The sequence below is a fragment of the Prionailurus viverrinus genome, chromosome D2, assembly GCF_022837055.1.
Source record: "Prionailurus viverrinus isolate Anna chromosome D2, UM_Priviv_1.0, whole genome shotgun sequence".
Taxonomy (NCBI): Eukaryota; Metazoa; Chordata; class Mammalia; order Carnivora; family Felidae; genus Prionailurus; species Prionailurus viverrinus.
Window position 1 is genome coordinate 35,871,631 of NC_062571.1, and position 19,487 is coordinate 35,891,117.

A 19,487-nucleotide genomic window follows, 5' to 3' on the forward strand; every position below is an offset into this window, starting at 1 on the left:
GGTGGTCCCCTCAAGGAGCTTTCTATTTGAGTTTCCGAGAGGCTTTGATAGGCCAAAGGGTGAGCTCTGTCCTTGAGCACAGAATGCCTCGTGGGGCATTATCATCAGGATTTGTCCTCAGTGCTTTACAGGAGTACTGGGTCCATAACAGTACGAAGAGGAACTGTTTATATCTGGGAATATAGAGTTTCATATCAACTCTGACATACAAGATTAATTTTGGTTGAGAGAGGGTTGAGGTAGGATTGGGATTTCTTCAGGTGTGCAAGAAGTCCTGCTGAGTTCCAGATGTGTTTGAGCAGGCCCTTCGGGTCTTCCCCACTTCTGGGAGATGGACTTTCCCAGGACTCTGGAATGCTGGAGGAAGGGACATTGGACATGGACCCTTCCCCACCCATGCGCCCCCTTACCTAGGTGAGGAGGAATTCTTGATAATGCTGAGTTTGGCTCAACAACCAAGAGTGTCTAATGGAGGTAAATATTCCCTTAAACAGAAATACAGAGATTGTTAGACAAGCCAGATTTTTAAAAGTCACAGTAAGAATCCAGTTTTTTTCCCCCTCCCAACTGGCAAGACCCTACCTGAGTTCACTTTGCTGTGCTCTTAGTTGGAAACCCAAGGGCGAAGGAAAAGCCACAGAAAAACAGGTTGCATCTACTGCTACTGAACAGCCACCTTACATGCTCTGTGTTTTTAGCTAAATAAATCATGAACTTATAGCAGAGAAGTGTATGTTCCCACCAGTCTATGACCCATCTACAACCCTGTGCTTCCTACTGAGCCACTAACCAGAGCTCACTGAACACTGCTTGGAGTCAGGGAACTCGGAACCCAACTGTTCTGGGCCCTCTTTCTGGCAGTTGGGTGAGTTGTGAGGGCCTGAAGGGTGAAGCTTAGACAGGCTGGAGCAGTAGGTTATAGATTAAGAAAGGGAGACTGTGTAAACAGTGGTGAGCTGGACACAGAGGAATTATTGATCTGATCTTATGGTGCAGATGTAGAAGGAGAAGAGCCCTCCTTTTCCCCTCTGCTCCCTGGGACAGGGGACTTGTGTCACGTGGACTGTGTCTTGGCGGCTGGGCCTGTCAGGATCGAGTCAGCAGAGTTACCCAATGCTCTGGGGTTTGTTTTGCCAGGTCAGGGATACAGTAGTTCTGCAGGCAGTCTCTTCTATCTGAGACTGAGAGAAAATGGGGAGATGGGTTAACAGTCTTCACACGAGTGACCAGACACTATTGGCTCAGGATCTCAGCCATGAATAGTGGGATGCTTGCCTCTCTGTGCTTGGTCCTTGGTGTCTGGCCTTGGGCCATGATGTCAGCCTGGCTAGGCAGGCACATGTAGCCTGGAATGGGTTGGCGCACATTGCCTGGAATGGGTTAGGCTTCTGCTTCAGACAGTAAGGAAGGGAACTGGCTAGTCCTTCCTGAAATAGTGCCCACAGGCTGGCAGTGCACTGACTGGCACCTGCCCCTTTCAGAGGTGGGCTGGGGATAATTGTAGAAATTTTTCAGTGTATGGGTTGTGAGAGTACCCCAAACACTGTCAGGCCAGAACATCAGTGGAGTTTGCAAAGAATGGGTTAACTATTAGAAGAAAATATTTCCAAAAGTAAGGTAATCCCGAGTACAGATGAGAAAAGATGGGTAAATTTGACTTTTTAAAGATTTGGAATGTCTGTATCACTAAAGACAAAAATGCAAATATAATTAAAAGATAAATGGGAGACTGGGAGAAAATAGGCCATGTGTAATAGACAAAGGATAAATACAGAGAATATAAGGAGCCTTCTGCAAAACAACGCGATATTATTTTCTCCCATTAGATTGGCAGAAATTAAAAAAGATAATAATCTGTTTTGATAACTGAGGAAAATGGGTATCATTTATATATGGTGAATGTATTTGTTCAGACCTTTTTGGGAGGACAGCTTGGCACTATTTATGTAAATAAGGCCAGGTATCTTTGATTCAGTAATTCTGTGTCTAGCAATATACACATGTGTACACTCTCATCCCATCATTGTTAGTAATAGTTAAAATATGGAATAATTGGGGCGCCTGGGTGGCGCAGTCGGTTAAGCGTCCGACTTCAGCCAGGTCACGATCTCGCGGTCCGTGAGTTCGAGCCCCGCGTCGGGCTCTGGGCTGATGGCTCAGAGCCTGGAGCCTGTTTCCGATTCTGTGTCTCCCTCTCTCTCTGCCCCTCCCCCGTTCATGCTCTGTCTCTCTCTGTCCCAAAAATAAATAAACGTTGAAAAAAAAAAATTTAAAAAAAAAATGGAATAATTAAATACATGGTGGTATAGCCAGCATATGGAATATTATGCAACACCTAAAAAAAATGTAGATTGGTAGGCAGCTGATGTGGGAAACTCCCCCTGATATATTTTTACTGAGAAAAATAAATTATAGAAATACCACATTCATGTAAAAAAAAACTTGCAAAACTAGATATATTTCTATATGTATTGTATTTTATGGATTCTGTATGTGTTGTGCATATGAAATCTCTGTATAAAATCATTTCAATTCAATCCATGCTTTTCATGGATTCTAAAGCATGTTTTTCACATGTCAACATTTCTAAAATCAGTATATCTAACAAGTGGTGGCATGGTTTAATAGTTAAACTTTTTTTCTTTCTTGGTGAAGCATAATGTATATTCTAAGTGATAAGATTAGATTTAATGGCCAATGATACATAAATGCATTGATAAAGGACTCTTGGGAAGGACTGAGATGGGATTGAGGAGATGTCAATAGACACTTGACTTCACCTGTATTATATGTATTATTTGAAAAAAAAAAATTTAACAGTGAAAATGAATTCCCTTCTCTGAACCATATCTCTCTACCTCTGACCTTATACTTGATACTGAGCTTCATCTGAGAACTTTAAGGCCCAGACAGCTAAGAGATTGTTCAGCTCCATTAAAGAGCTAAGTAGCTTTAAGATTCAGTGAGAGAGAATTGTGTGCTGAGGTCCAAGGGGGAACAAGACTCTAGAGCCCGGGGCCAGTGCTCCATCTTAACCTCCACTGTCTATGTGAAGAGGCTGAAGGTTTCAATCTACAAGGTGGTGCCTGGTTAGCCAGGGGTAATTACTGCAGGGTTCCCCATCTACCTATTGGGGCTTCCCTCTGGCAAACCCAGTCGGTGGTATCCTATCCACTGTTTGGATGAGGAAATTGTATGGTGAGGCAGAAGATAGGCCAAACGAAGGAACGTTACCAACGACATTGAAAGGAGAATGGATTGTCTTGGGAGAGAACTGAACCTTAGTGGGGAAGAGCCAAAGTAGTTAAATGGGTTTTTATATCTGTGAGGTGTAACAAAGCAGGTAGAAGATGACCTGCCATAGGTGAGGGGTTTGGTGTGTTGTGCCCTGAAGGCTGGACCCTGGGACCCTTCTATGTAAACAGGGTATTGTATGGGTGTTTCCCCTTAAGTGAGAGCTGTGTTGTGAAGATACACACTGAAAGTTTAGTAGTGATGTTATAAACAAAGATGCCTATTAAAAAGGTACAGAGTATAGTCTATTATAAGAGAACAGCCAGAGCTGTAGGAGCCAGAGGAAGGAAAGAGCAGTCGCTGGAAAATCCAGGAAGACTTCTTGGCCAAGGTGTCATTTGGGGTAGTAGAATTTGGATTTTTAAGGAGGGATGCAAAGGAAAGGAAGGAGGGCTCACCACTGTGAACGGAGGCACAAAGGAGAATATGAGCAACTGTGCGAGCAGTACAGTTTCCTTGGTACAGGCACACAAACGGGTGTATAGAACAGGTATATAAAAGGGAAGCAGTAGGAAGTAAGATTTAAACAGGTAGCTTATGACCAGATCACAGAGAGCTGAGAATGTCAGGTTTAGGAGTTTGACCTTGACTCAGTAGGCTCATGTTTTACATTTAATCTTTGGGTTACCAGGTATTTTTGTAACATCACTGGTTTTAGCTTTTATTTAATTCAGTCACTTCAAGTTCATTTTCTAAGGGTTTATGATATAGGTTTAAATTTTATGTTAAAAGTATATGGAACATAGGAGTTTCTTGCACGTACTACAAACTTTGGTTTTTCTCTCTGCCTGCCTGCATTTGCAAATAACCACTTCACTTTCCAAGGAGATGCTAGTATTTACCCCTGCCTAATGAAAGTAATGAACGGACTCCTGCATGAAGAGGAGAAATTGATCATGAAAGATGTACAGAGTAAAGTTAGTGAGAGATAAAAATGGGTGAACATTGTTTAAGCAAAGCTGTGATCCATATTCCCTTTGCTCTACCATGATCTGGAAAATCTTTTGTCCTGGCAATTCCTTACAGCCTTCTTTTAAACCTGGCTACCTTTCCATTGCCAGCTCAACCTCCATGTTAGCTGATGCTACTACTTCAAGCGCTGCTTTGGGTAGGGAGCCTCCTTTCTGGATTCTGGCTTGGGCTCCCCAGGTGCCTTGCTGAGCTGAGCTGACCTTAGGAATCTGAAATGTAGAGGGTCAGTTTGCAGTAGGGAAATGTGGTAGCAACTTGCGCTTTTTTGCCATGATGTAACTTAATCAGATCCTCTTGTCTTTCCCTGAATGGTATGAGCAGTTGCACTGAAATGCTTACTCATCTGTGCCTGTGATACTTTAAAAAATAGTAATTTTACTAATATGTTACAACATGCATTATTTATTATTTTAACAAATGGATTTTTAAACAAGCAACAATTTACAAATTTAAACATGACAATTAACATGATATGACATAAAAAATTAAATAATCTCCTGGCGTCTTTGTTATCAGGATTGCATTAATGATCTTAGCCTTTCTGGGAGCTTTCATTTTTTTGTTAACTCTGACTGATGATGGCAGACTGTGGTGGTAATATGCTTTTATAAATTATTTTTTAGACAAAATGATATTGGCATGTAATGTGGACTGCCAGAAATAACATTGTTTATCATTGCCAGTATTGTTTTGTTTTGACTTATATTCTGAGTTCTTTAAAGATGTCCACTATAGGTTGCATACTGGTGGGCCGTGGTAGGGTTTACCCTCTGCTTGGAAGCCGGTGTAGGTCAAATTGATGGGGCTTTGGGATGATGGTGGGGTTCGGATCTGACAGCCAAGAAAGAATTCTTGAAGACATCTTTGGTGCAAAAGTGATTTTATTAAAGCATGGGGACAGGACCCACGGGCAGAAAGACCTGCACTGGGGTTGTGAAGAGGGGCTGCTTATATACCTTAAGGTTACGGGGGCTGGGGGGGGGGGGGTTGGTTAAGGGCAGCATAAGTCTCTGAGGAATTTTGGAAGCAAGGTTTCCAGGACCTTGAGGGACTAGCTGTTGTTAGAAAAACACCATTTATTACTGTTTAGTAAAACCTCAGTCATGAGACCCTTCAGATGTATTACCAGGCCATATGCTTGGAGTATAATTACCAACATATAATTGGGGGTTAAAGATAAAGGAGGCTTGCAAAGGAATTTTTATGTGTTTAAGGAGACTCACAGGATCCTGGGGGGTCAGGATAATGTTAAGCCAAGATCCCCTTTTGCCCCTAGCAAAGTGTCATCATTGAGGCAGCTGAGCTCCTAGAGGAAGGTCACTGCCTGTTTCAAGGACTTGTCAATGAGCTGTAGGCAGTAAGGGAATTTAATTTTTCATTTGCCTGTGTTTCCCACATAAGCACTTAAACCCCCTTACATCTTGATGAGGGTGATATTAGGGCTCCAGGAAACAGAGTCTATAGGTTTCTGGAGATTAGGCTATGGATAAGATTGCCTTTTTCTTGCCGTTTACTAAGTTATGTTTACTAAGTTATCAGTAAACTGAAGGAGACTCCTGTCTTGCATGACTGTGATTTCTATCAGTCAACCATCTGCTTTCTTCCCTTTCCCCTACTCTTGGGCAGCCAGCCAGGAGTGTCCGAGGAATATCACACATATCCCACCTGGGCGGGGGGAGGTGCTGTTACCCTGTACTTCGCCCTCAGCTTGTCCCACACTACCTCATTAAAATGAGGGTTTCCTGTTCTCGCCTCCTAGGAGTTATGGTGTGGGTTCACTACTTAGGCCCAGCGCTCTGACTGCTCTTACCCTGGAGTTTGAATCGGGAGAGAAAGTTCTAAAATGCAGAGACAGTTAGTGGCAGAGTTATTAGTAAAATTACCAAGATTTCCTTCCTGCATAGTCTTACTTGAACATGGGCCTAGCCTTTACTTTTGTATATTTTGCACTGATACCTCTAACCACCTTTGTGCACATAATCAGAACTTTTCAGCATTGGGTAGCAGACAGTCCAAGCTTTTGCATGGTGACACAGCCTGCCAATCAACGGTTTGTGTTTAGTGTTGATATCTTCTTCTGTGCTTGTTTGTGCTGTTATTTGACTTTAATAGAGTTGAATTTCACATTGTCCTCTGAGTGAGGAATTTTAGGCCTCATGGAGGTACCTTCGGCACCTGATAACAAAGTACCTCAGTTTGATGCAGTCCTTATGGTTTTTCTCTCCTATTATTATACAGATATATTACAGCAGGTTAAATGGGAGTTTTCCTGTTGTCTAAAATTTTGATCCAGGTCCCAAAGCTGTTGCCAGTAGGTGTTAAGTACACACATTGTCTGAAGAGAGACTCTAGAATCATCCATTGCAGGGTTTGTCAAGCGGTGGCCAAATGGGTTTAACAACTATTATGCCCTCCACCCTATAACCCAGGCTGTGTCAGGGAGACTAGAAATGGATTCCATGCAAGGAACTCCTAGGAGTAGAGAGTGTTCTTCCCTGGGGGAAGTGAGAGTCCCCTCTCCCTATCCTCCTCCCAGTCATTTGAGAGAGGCCTGAGCTGGTATGTATGGGATTAAAATGGAATCCTATGGAAGAGTTGTTGAGACTGTAGTGTGTCTCTCCTGGAGTTTGGAGATGTTTGTGAGCACAGATACTGAAAGCAACGTTGTGGCTGGAGCTACCCTGGGGAGTGGGAGGAGGTTAGTGTGTGGAGAGGGGACAGCAAATGCTTGACATTTCCTGCTGGCCAGGAGGTCTGCCCTGGAGGGCAGCTGTGAATCATCTTGAAAGACTTTCCCTGGTACAAAGACAGCCTGCCGGGCCAGCTGTGTAGGACCCCAGCAGAAAGAAGCTGTGGGTGAACTACAGGGGCAGGAGCTGAGAGGAGGTAGTGAGAGATGAGCCAAGGGCCCCCATTGCCTGCATTTGAACTCCTGCAACTGGCAGCTGTTTTACAGGCCAGGGGACCACAGACGATTGGATAGACTTCTCTGTTTCCTTTTCTTCACACTTGCCTCCTGTCACTCTCTGACCCCTGCCCTGTCCTTTCACTGGTATCAGGGGAAAAGCTTCACATTGGATGAAATTGGTTTTGATTTAGACTAGATTGGACCTGAAAGTTTGGCTATATTCATTTAAGGTCATGATTTCTTTTTTAAACTCTAGCTAACCCTCAGTAGTTCTAGGTTACTGAACCCTGAAAACTCCATCCATGATGGAACAATCAACAGTCTCAGCACCAGTAGACTAGAGCTGTATTTTATGATTCTGTGCAGTTTCATTTATTTTGTGCCCTGCAGATTTCAGGCATTCAGCTTACCAGTAATTACTGTGTCATCAGAAAAAGTTGAAACTTCACTCTAAACAGAACACTGTAAATTTGATAACTCACTGTACAGCTAATACGTGTTGTTTTCCCATATTGACATTAGGAACTCTTTATGAATTAGCCTGGAACTTTGCAACCTTTAATTGTAATTTTTTGTTTTTGTTATTGGTTTGTTTGTTTTATTGTGAAAAAGATAACATAAAATTTACCATTCTAACCATTTTTAAAGTGTAAAACATATAGTACAGTATGTTAAAAAAAGTATAGGATAGTAGTGTTATGTGTGTATTATTGTGTAACAGTTCTCTACAACTTTTTTATCTTGTAAAACTGAAACTCATTACCCATTAAACACTAATACCTTCTCCCCCAACCCTCTTCCACACCCTTAACTACCATTCTACTTTAAAAAAAATTTTTTTTTAGTTTATTTTTTTATTTTGGGAGAGAGCACAAGTGGGGGAGGGGCAGAGAGAGAGAGAGAGAGAGAGAGGCCAAGAAAGAGAGTCCTAAGCAGGCTCTGCACTGACAGTGGGGGCTGGAACTCATGAGCTGTGAGATCATAACTTGAGCTGAAGTCAGATGCTTAATCAACTGAGCCACCTGGGCACCTCTAAATATTTTTAATATTTTATTTAAGTAAAGGGATTTAAGTGTAAAGACACCAAATGTGGGGCTTGAATTTATAATCCTGAGATTAAGATTATGCTCTGCCAACTGAGCCAGCCAGGCGCCCCTAACTATTCAACTTTTATGGGTTTGATTACCATAGATACAGTAAAGCCTTGGTTTGTGAGCATAATTCATTCCAGAAATATGCTTGTAATCCAAAGCACTTGTATATCAAAGCAAATTTCCCCATAAGAAATAATGGAAACTCAGATGATTCGTTCCACAACCCACAAATATTCATATAAAAATGATTACAATACTGTAATGTAATACAAAATAATAAAATACAATAGATAAAAAAATAAATTAACCAACCCTTACCTTTGAAAGCCTTCGTGGCTGGTGTGAGGGAGAAAAGAGAGAGGAGGGTTATTCTGTAGGACGACTTTCACTATCACTAACCAAATCACTGCTATCTCTTGGCTCAATGGAATCTTCTTCTGCATGGGGGCCATTGTATACTCTCACATGGATGTTGACTACAGTACAGTATTAAACTCTTGTCAAATATTGTATTTAATGTAACTGGCAATAAGGCAGCAGTGGAAAGGGTCTATATCTGTAGGCACCCTGGTCTAGAATGAAGCAAAGCATTTCTCAGGTTACTCTTGTAGGGAAAAGCAAAGGACTGTCCACAGGTGCTTTGAAGTGACAAAACATACACTAATCCAGTTGTGGGCACCTCCCAACATTCTGAAAAATCACTGATTTCTGCCAAACACCACCACCTGAGACTGAGCATCTGTGCATGGGAGACGATCACCCACAGTCCACAGCAAGTGAGCGAGCGAGTGAGAGAAAGAAGAACCTTTGGCTCAGTTGTGATCATGTGACATTTGGCGTCATATACTACTCATATTGCAATTCATTGCTCGTTTGTCAAGTTAAAATTTATTAGAAATGTATGCTCATCTTGGGCAACAGTCACAGAACAAGTTACCTGCAATCCAAGGTTTTACTGTATTTCACATAAGTGGAATCATGCAATATTTGTTTTTTTGTGACTGGCTTATTTAAGTTAGCATAATATCCCCAAAGTTTATCCATATTGTAGCATATGACAGGATTTCCTTCTTCTTTTAAGGCTGAGTAATATTCCAGTGTGTGTATATATGGCAGTTTCTTTACTCATTCATCTGTTGATGGACATTTGGGTTGCTTCCACCTCTTGGCTATTGTGAATAATGCTGCAATGAACATGTTGCAAATACCTCTTTAGGATACTGTTTTCATTTCTTTTGGATATATTCCCAGAAGTAGGATTGCTAGATCATATGGTGATTCTATTTTTAATTGTTTGAGAAGCCTCTATATTGTTTTCCATAATGGCCACAGGAAATTACATTCCCATCAATAGCGCGCAAGGGTTCGAACTTCTCCACATCCTCATTAACACTTGTAATTTTCTGTTCTTTTGATAGAGGCCATCCTGATGAATGTGAGGGCTTCTCTCATTGTGGTTTTGGTTTGCATTATTATTATGATTAGTGATGTCGAATTACTTTTCATGTACATGCTGGCCATTTTCAAGTCTTTTGCCCATTTTAAAAATCGTATTTTTGGTTGTTGAGTTGTAGCAGTTCTTTTTATATTCTGGATATTAACTCTTATCAGATACATGGTTTGAAAATATTTTCTTCCATTTCTTAAGTTGCCTTTTCATTTTGTCTTTTAATCATGTGTGTGTGTGTGTGTGTGTGTGTGTGTGTATTGCAGTTAAAACAGTATAATTGTTAAATACTTTGGAATACTGAAAAGTTTAGGAGATAATAGGACAGATTTTGATCAGGTCTTAAGTATCTTCCCAGCAAGCTCCGTTGAGTAAGACATAAAGCTTGAACTAATTCCATAGTTTGACTGAAAGAAATACTCTTCCATAATCCTGTTCCCATCAATTTCTCCAGCTTTGTGCATCCCATCTTCATGCCTCCTTATTATCCCCCACTCCTCCTCTGCCCAAAGATTCCCTAAAATACTCTGTTTCATCCTTGGTACCCTTTCCTGTACTGTTGTTTCTTTTACTTGGACTATGGAATGCCTTCCTTCCCCTCTTGTTTCTTCCTTCCCCTCTTGTTTTACCTTGTTTTTCAGACTCCTTCTCCTGTAAGACATAGTTCAAAGGCATCCTGGGTAGCTCAGTCGGTTGAGCATCTGACTCTTGGTTTTGGCTCAGGATGAGATCATCATCTCACAGTTTGTGGGTTCAAGCTCCCCATCGGGCTCTGCAGCGGCAGCATGGAACCTGCTTGGGATTCTCTCTCTCTCTCTCTCTCTCTCTCTCTCTCTCTCTCTCTCTCTGTTCCTCCCCCACTCGAGCTATCTCTGTCTCTCTCAAAATAAATGAATGTAAACAAAACAAAACAAAACATGGCTCAAATGTGGAGATTCTCCACTCAACCAGTCAGTCACAGCTTCCTTCTCTCCATAACTTCTTAGATGTCGTTTGTGTTAGAACACTTGTCTGGAGGTAATAGGATCTTTATAACCCTCTTCCCTTCTACCTCAGCACTATAAGCTTCTGGAGCATCCAGCTTGGTGTTCTCTTATCTTTCCTTCATTCCTGAGGATCTACCATAATATCTGGCACATGATGTATCTCTACTTTTAATGATTATGGGTGGAAAGAAAGGGCAAGTGCTTTTTTTTTAAGAAACAACAGAACTTTTACCAATTGTGCTTCTAAATATCCTTTCTCTTTTAATTTTATCTGGTAAGATTTTGGCAGCTAATTGTGGATTTTATGAACTTACACTGGGTTGCTTTTGTCTTCTGTTATAAAAGCAATAATTAGAGGAAATGATCCTTTTGAGAGGTTGCTTAATGAATTCTGCTTCATTTAAATGTGCTGCTTTAAATCTTATTTCAAATAAACTGTACTAATGCCCAAATTATTTCACTGTAGCTCAGTATTGAACTAAAGTATTATGATGATTAATTTCCTTCTGTTAAATTCCTCATAGTCTTCTCTGGTGGTTGTGGTGGGGCTGAACAATCAAAAAAGAATTTATTGACTTTACATTTAGTATGGTTTACTCTGCTTGATTATATCGTTCCAAGTATGAATTTGTGTGTGGTATAAGATTTTGCTGTATTGGAGTTCTGTTAAACAAATTACTTTGTATTTTATTAACTTGGTGTTTAATGGTTTAAGATTTCAAAAAGCCTTTTCCTAAGTATTTGAATGCTTTTGTTACGATACCATGGCCTAACCTGGTCTCACTGCATCCTTCTCCACCCTTGAAACAAGCCCAGGCACAGACAACACACTCAGGCACACATCCCAGGGAGCCCTTCCTGCTCCCCTCCTCCTCACCTTAGCATGACATGAAATGTCTGTCCCAGAAATAATCTGATTGTATACCTAGAGCAGTGCACATAGAGTGGTGGCCCATGTCTAGTAGCCATTGTTTTGCAGCTCCTCTCCCCGCTGTGGCAGCCCGCAGGCATGTGTAGCTTCCCGTTGGTCCATTAGGTTGATTAGTTCCTTTAACTTCCTTTAAGCCTTGTGGGCAGGGGACGTCCAGTAAGGCACAACTACCTGGAGACTTTCTTTTTTTCTGTTACCTCATAACAAGGCATGCTACTTGCATCCTGCAGAATATAAAAGATGTACTGAGCATCTATTTTATGTGGTAGCAGTGAGCTTCATCTGAGATGGACTTGATTTTTAAATGATTTCAACTTGCGTCATGATTTAAATCACTAGTCAGGAAATGTCAGCTTTTCTATAAAAAATACATCTTATTAAAAATTTAAATGTATTCATCACAGTTCACTTTCAGTAAATGAACACTATGAACCTAAAAGTAGGAATCTTTGTTGCTTTTTTGACTCCAAAAATTGAAAATTTATGAACTATTCTGTTTCTTAGTACTTGAAAATTTCATAGGAAGTTAGCTAGAATTCAGTTGCAGATATTTTTGCTGTGTTAAATTAGCTTTTTAACCATACCAAGCCTAGCATAGACATTTAAAATTTTTTTATTCTACAAAACACAATAGGCCCTTATATATATTTGCTGGACATTTTCTTTGTCAATAATAAACTGTATGTTTAATAAAAACAGACAATAATAATACCTACTATACAACTTTTTTCAGTACATGTGAAATGTATTTGTAAACCAGGCAGAGTGACCTAGAATTTGGAGCCTCATGAGTTGAGGTGTGTAGCTTCCTTGTTTTGTAGTCACTGGAGGCAGGGCTTTGATGGGGAACTCTGTAGGCCATAAAAGGACCTGTCTCTTGTACCGGCCCTGTGACTTTGTACAAGTTGGGATTAATCTCTTTGAGCTTCGTTTTCTCATAAAATTGGAAGAGGATTAGGATCATAGCACATGATATTAACTACTTTATTTTTTCTAGATTCTATATTTTTCTACTTCTATTTGTATATTGTTTTTATTTTTGAAACGATGTTTTATTTATTTTGAGAGAGAGAGAGCAAGAGCACGTGTACAAGTGGGGGAGGGACAGAGAAAGAGGGAGAGAGAATCCCAAGCAGGCTCCGTGCTGTCAGCACAGAGTCTGACGTGGGGCTTGATCTCACGTGAAATGTGAGATCACGACCTGAGCAGAAATCAAGTGTGGGATGCTTAACCGACTGAGCCACCCAGGCATCCCTGTGTGTTGCTTTTAGATGTTGAAATGTCAGTGGATTTCATCTCAATGAGCCTTCTGCCCACTTATATAGTGGGTAAGGTGGGTATTACTCTTGTGAAGCTAAGAAAACAGGGTCAAGAGAAATTTTGTGTATTGTCTGTTTTATTTTCACATGGTCAGTCAGTGGCAGAGCAAGAACTCCTGCTTGGGTCTCCTGGCTTCATATCCCGTGGTCTTTCCATTGAAATGCTATTTAATATCCTGTGGCAGAAAAAAAGAAGCAATTCTCTACTAATAGTCACCTTCATTTTCCAATGTAATTATACCTTCGGGGAGAAAAATGAACCTTTGATTTTTCATCTCCCAAATTATTCCTTAAATTAGACAATATATCACCATTCTAAGTGGATTTTTAAAATTCCACAATCCAACAAATGGCTCTTGAATAATTTTTCCTTAGCTTCAACTTGGATTGTAGAGGTTTTTAATGCTAGGAATCTGTACACTATAACCACTTCTTTGGGGATGAAGTTGATCTCTACTCCTGAAGAGTGATCGTCTGTTTTCTTGTAAAGAAACCTGAACACATGATGTTTGGCAATATTGTAGTGAAACAGTGTCCACAAGTAACACATTAATACCAGCTTCTTTATTTTTGGTCAGTTCTTACATAGCTGGAATGTATAATCCTTGTTCTAGTCTATATTGAACTAACTACATTATTTAAAATACCTTAGGTTTAGGAAGCCTTCATGTTTCTTATTTTCTTTTTTTTTTTTTTTTTGATGTTTATTTATTTTTGAGAGATAGAGACAGAGTACAAGCGGGGGAAGGGCAGAGAGAGAGGGAGACATAGAATCTGAAGCAGGCTCCAGGCTTGGAACTGTCAGCACAGAGCCTGACAAGGAGCTCGAACCCACAAATCGCGAGATCATGACCTGAGCAAAAGCTGGATGCTTAACTGACTGAGCCACCTAAGACGCCGCCTTTATATTCTTTTTAATATACAGCAATAAGAAATTTAAAACTTTAAATCAATTACACATATGAAACAGTAAGAAAGCAGTGCAAAATAAAAATCTCTGGGTAATGTAGAAGCTGAAGTTCTATAGAACTTAAGAGAGATCAGTAGGATTTCATACAGCAAGCATGTGATTTAACTGTGCCTTGGGTCAGAATAGCAATGTTAATAGTTACCTAGAGACATCTAATATTCAAAACAGAAAGTGGAGGTGGACTAGGCTCAATTGGCTCCTGTTGTCCAGAGGATGTGGTCAGGGCTGTTTCTCTGCATCTTGACGTCTGCTCCCTCCCTACACACATTTTGCATTTTGGCTCTCTTCTTGGGATGGGAAAATGGCTGCCCATATGTTCTGCCAGGTGAGCAATTCCAGCCCCCAAAGACTTTTCTATCCTGGCATGCATATAGAAACACCCTGCCTGAGGCATGTGCCCAACCATTAGACCAGCCACCGTCCCCAGAAGCCTGGGGACTATGGTTTGAGGGTGTGTCTATCCAAGGGAGTGGGGGGGGGGGGGGGAGGGCACCGTGAGTGACACCTCTCCAGGACCAGTAATGGAAGTGGCGCTCCCCAGAAGAAAGACGGTTGTGTATCAATAGAAGGGAAGATAGGAAATGTGCATAGCAGCCACAAATTATAGCAGTTACAGTCTATGGCATATGCAGTTTTTAAATTGTTCACTGGGTTCAGTTATAGGGGACACATACCTGTCACCTGTCAGGTATGGGAGACACCGAAAATACTCTTAAGTAATTCTAGACTGTTTGTCTGGTGTCATTCCCTGTTATAGGAGTTTTTAAAGTAGCAAGTCTTCAACTACTATTTTAACTAATGCACCATGAAAGTTTATACTCTTAGTGTCCCAAATGTTTGTGCTTTAAAATATTTATATGTGCCTTTTATATTCATGCTTTTGTAAGTTAAAAAAATGTAGTCACCATGGTCATCTATTTGGATGTGGCAACCCTCCATTTTATAAAATAATTACTGTTGAATCAAAATTTTTGCTCAACGTGTGCTATCAAGTTACCTATCAAAGCCCACTGAATGAATGATTAAAAGGTTCAGATCAAAAGCAACTGGCTTAACTTCGTGGAGGTTTTCATTCTTTAATTTAAAATGTGTCTGTGTCTAACTGATTATCTCTCACATTTTGTAAAGAAATATTGACGTCCTGTAAAGTGTGCGGTGACCTCACTTCTGGCTGTGTGGGCAGGTTTCACTGCAGGCCTCCGAAGCATTGATATTCCTGTAACCTTTGAGGCAAGATGTGTGTATAGTGTATTAATGAGCTGGTTGAAGTGATGTACAGTAATTTCATCCTTGGGTAAAAACAGATGTGAAAGATTCTGTTTTAATATTTAATCAGGCTCCAAGCCTCTGTTGGCTTGTTTAAGTTGACCTGACAGCATTATACCTGGAAACACTTTGAATTAAACTCTGAGTGCTTGACCTTGTTCAAACAGTTGTAATTTAATAAGGCTGCTGTCTTGGTGGAGATAGCGTGGCTAATAGGCAAATCCTTTTCTGGCTGGGATTGCTCTGTTTGTGAGTGCTGGGGGTGGGGAGATTCAGAGATTCCCATGTTCCCACCAGCTTTTGGGAGGAACTAGACAAGAAGTAAAAAAAAGAAAAAAAAAAAAAAGAAGGAAGAAAGAGAATAAAAGCAAAATTAAGAAATTGTCTTTTAGAACACCTTTAAAAACTTGTCTTTTATTTTAATTTTTAGCCTTATAGAAATAATATTTTTAATGTCATTTTACTTGGACTCATTTTGGTCAAAAGGAATGAAAAAATCATTTATTAGAAAGTGGGGGCTGGAAAATTCTCAGAAATCAAAGGAAGAGCCTTAAGATGCTAACTCAGGCCAAAGGTCCACCTGTCCATCCATCCCTCTGTCTGCCCATCTGTCTGCCATCCACCCATCCATTCTCCTCTAGTCCCGTCTGCTTTCTGTCTTTGCCTTCCTTTGCACAGGGCTTGCTCTGTTCCCTGCTCTCCTGTGTTGCTTCCTCCTTCACTCTGCAGCTTTTCTTCTACCTCATAGCATCTGTTTATTCATCATTTCTGTTCCCCGTGCTGTCAGTTTGTTGTGGCCCTTATTAGTTTCATCTCTCTTATATCCTTTCAGCTCTAGTTTCTGCTATTAACAAGTTTTTCTTGTTCAGATTTCAGATAATGGGGTCTCTACTAATGTGTTGTGTTATATAAAAACTGCCTGTGTTTTCTAGATCAGGGGGCTGTGGCTATGCACAGGACAGGTTTTGGCTTAAAGGAAACGTTGGTTGGACTAAATGCCATGACTTCCCCAATATAAATGTGTGTGTGTGTGTGTGTGTGTGTGTGTGTGTGTGTGTGTGTATGTGTGTGTGTATACTATATGTCTATATGTATTTTTTTCCCCTGGTTATAAAAGTGCTACATGCTTATTGAAAAAAATGAGAACATTTAAAATTTTTTTTTTTTTTCAACGTTTATTTATTTTTGGGACAGAGAGAGACAGAGCATGAGCAGGGGAGGGGCAGAGAGAGAGGGAGACACAGAATCGGAAACAGGCTCCAGGCTCTGAGCCATCAGCCCAGAGCCTGACGCGGGGCTCGAACTCACGGACCGCGAGATCGTGACCTGGCTGAAGTCGGACGCTTAACCGACTGCGCCACCCAGGCGCCCCGAGAACATTTAAAAAATTAATAAAAATGTAATTTTATTAAAACCTGCTATAATCCCACTATTAAGCTAGCTAACAACTTTGGTATATTTCCTCTTATATTTTTTCTTGTTTACACATGAAAATTTGTGTATGCATTAAATACTCCCCAAATTAAGATCATATTGGTAATTTTTTTCATATTGGTAATATTTTAAAGGTCTACATATATATTAGTCACCAGTGACATTTGTAGGAATACTTCTGGCTGTGAGCATTGTGTTAAAAGCCCTGTAGTTTGGTGTGAATATTAATTCTTGTACTTCTGACTATATTAAGTGTGGCATCGTTAGTCATTTTATATTATCTTCTCTTCAAGTTGCACTACTTATCAGTCCCTTTGAGAGGGCTTAACTTGTGTATATTTTCATTTTGTATGTATTTCCATGCTTAACATAGTGCCTCATAGTAAGTGGTTGTTCAGTGTTTGGTCTATGCTTTTTGCTTAGTTCTTTTTAAATGTAATTTCTATGTGTGCTCAAAGTATGTTGATAAAGGAAATGCCCTAACTCTTTAAGATGAATTCGATTATTTTTTTAAAATTTTTTTTCAACGTTTATTTATTTTCTTTGGGACAGAGAGAGACAGAGCATGAACGGGGGAGGGGCAGAGAGAGAGGGAGACACAGAATCGGAAACAGGCTCCAGGCTCTGAGCCATCAGCCCTGAGCCTGACGCGGGGCTCGAACTCACGGACCGCGAGATCGTGACCTGGCTGAAGTCGGACGCTTAACCGACTGCGCCACCCAGGCGCCCCAAGATGAATTCGATTTTTGACAGTCCATGTGGTATATGAGATATCTTCTGTAGGGAGCTGACTGGTTCTTCTCTTTCAGGAATGCTCCCAGGGCTAACCTTCATTATCTTACTAGATTTGCCGTGGTCTGGGGTCCCTGGGTGGCTCTGTTGGTTGAGCATCTGACTCTTGATTTCGGCTCAGGTCATGATCCTAGGGTCGTGGGATTGAGCCCTGCGTTGGGTTACACACTGAGTGGGGAGCCTGCTTAAGATTTCCACCCTCTTCTCCCCCTTTCTCCCTCAGCACCTCTCCACACCTCCCAATCTCTCTATCTCTCTCTCTCTGTCTCTGTCTCTGTCTCTAAAAAGATTTTCCTTGGTCTGGTGTGGTAGGCAGAATTCTAAGAATGACCTCTTTAATGACCCTTGCCTTTTGTGTAACCCTTTGAGTTTGAGTGGAACCTGTGAATGTGTTGAGGTAGCACTCCCATGATTACATTACTTCACATGGCAAAAGCATCCAGGTTGGCTAAACTAATCACACAAAGCCCATTGAAAACAGTTTGTTCTGGTTACCAGGAAGCATGAGTAGGATTCAATTAAGTGTATTGTTGCTGGCTTTGAATATGGCGGGGACATGTACCAAAGAATGTGGTTAGCTTCTAGAAGCTGAATGTGACTCCCCGAGCTGACAACCAGGAAAGAAACAGGGACCTCAGTTCTATAACCACTGGGAACTGAATTCTGTCAAAAACCTAAATTATCTTGGAAGTGGATTCTTCCCAAGAGGCTCCAGATAAGAGCCCATCCTAGCCAGAACCTTTATTTTGGCCCTTTGAGACCTTAAGCAGAGAACCTAGTCAAGGCTGCCTGGACTTGTTTTAAGCCACTGTGCCAATAGAAAACGAATATATTTCTGGGTCTGGCTGATTCTAAGCTTTGTGAGATTATTCCTGACTTTCTCAGGATATCAAGGGTAGAGCTTTCTTGTAGGGACAGACTTGCATTAGCCTAGCCAAAGAAATAGATATATGAAGTTAGGGGACCAGTAAATTTATTTGTTTGCCTGAGGAGTAATTGTCCCAAGGACCAAGATAGTCAGTTTGTATGGTCAATATATTATCTCCCTGAGGGGAGACCTGTGTAGGAAGCCAAGCTTCTATTAGTGAGCATGGCATTTAACCAGAACAGTTAGATGATTGGAGTTTTTCTGTCTCACGACAGGGATGCCTTCCCTCTGTCCTGGACAATTTTTAGATGGTCACTGCCAACTTATCTGGAGACTTGCTGTATTAGTTTTCAGTTGCTGTGTTAACAAGTCACCACAGTTGGCAGCTAAAACCAACACATTTAACATCTGACTCCTCATAGGTCAGGAGTCCAGGCATGGATTAGTTGGGTCCTCTGCTCTGGGTCTCACCAAGCTGAGATCAAAATGTCAGCTCAGGGCTGTGATCTCATCTGAGGGTTAGGGTCTTTTTCCAAGCTCACTGACTGTGGGCAGAGATCAGTTCCTTGTGGTTGTAGGACTGAGGCCCTGTGCTCCTAGAGGGTGTCTTGCTACATGGCCCACTCTACTGCATAGCTTTTTGTTTCTTCAAGGTCATTTTGACAATCTCTTATATGCTTCCCATCTTTCTATTCTGTGGTCCTCTAAAAAACCTCAGTCGGGGGGCGCCTGGGTGGCGCAGTCGGTTAAGCGTCCGACTTCAGCCAGGTCACGATCTCGCGGTCCGTGAGTTCGAGCCCCGCGTCGGGCTCTGGGCTGATGGCTCAGAGCCTGGAGCCTGTTTCCGATTCTGTGTCTCCCTCTCTCTCTGCCCCTCCCCCGTTCATGCTCTGTCTCTCTCTGTCCCAAAAATAAATAAACGTTGAAAAAAAAATTAAAAAAAAACAAAACAAAAAAACACCTCAGTCGGATTAAGGCAAGCCCATCCTGGATGATCTCCCTCCTGATGGGCTCAAAATAAGTGGATGTGGGATCTTAATTACATCAGCACCCCCGCCCCCCCCCCCCCCCCCCCCCGCCTTGGTCATATAACATAACCTAATCATGGGAGTGAAATCCATCATACTCCTGGTCCTGCTCACACTCACGGGAAGTTGTATATTCTAGAAGGCCATCTTAGAATCCTGCCTACCACTCCATTAGTCT

The 19,487-nt window shown here is 41.3% G+C and overlaps 1 protein-coding gene and 1 long non-coding RNA gene across 8 annotated transcripts in view; one reads left to right on the forward strand and one right to left on the reverse strand.

Moving 5' to 3' along the window:
- The window catches only part of LOC125148071 (uncharacterized), a 28,297-nt gene extending 27,504 nt beyond the window's left edge, over positions 1 to 793 (reverse strand). For both annotated transcript variants that reach the window (XR_007145407.1, XR_007145406.1), the window contains exons 1-2: positions 583 to 793; positions 411 to 485 (exon numbers count right to left, since the gene is read on the reverse strand). This is a non-coding gene — a long non-coding RNA (uncharacterized LOC125148071). The remainder of the gene's footprint in view (positions 1 to 410; positions 486 to 582) is intronic.
- The window catches only part of KAT6B (lysine acetyltransferase 6B), a 195,807-nt gene that overhangs the window by 59,511 nt on the left and 116,809 nt on the right, over positions 1 to 19,487 (forward strand). The gene's annotated exons all lie outside the window — the stretch shown is intronic.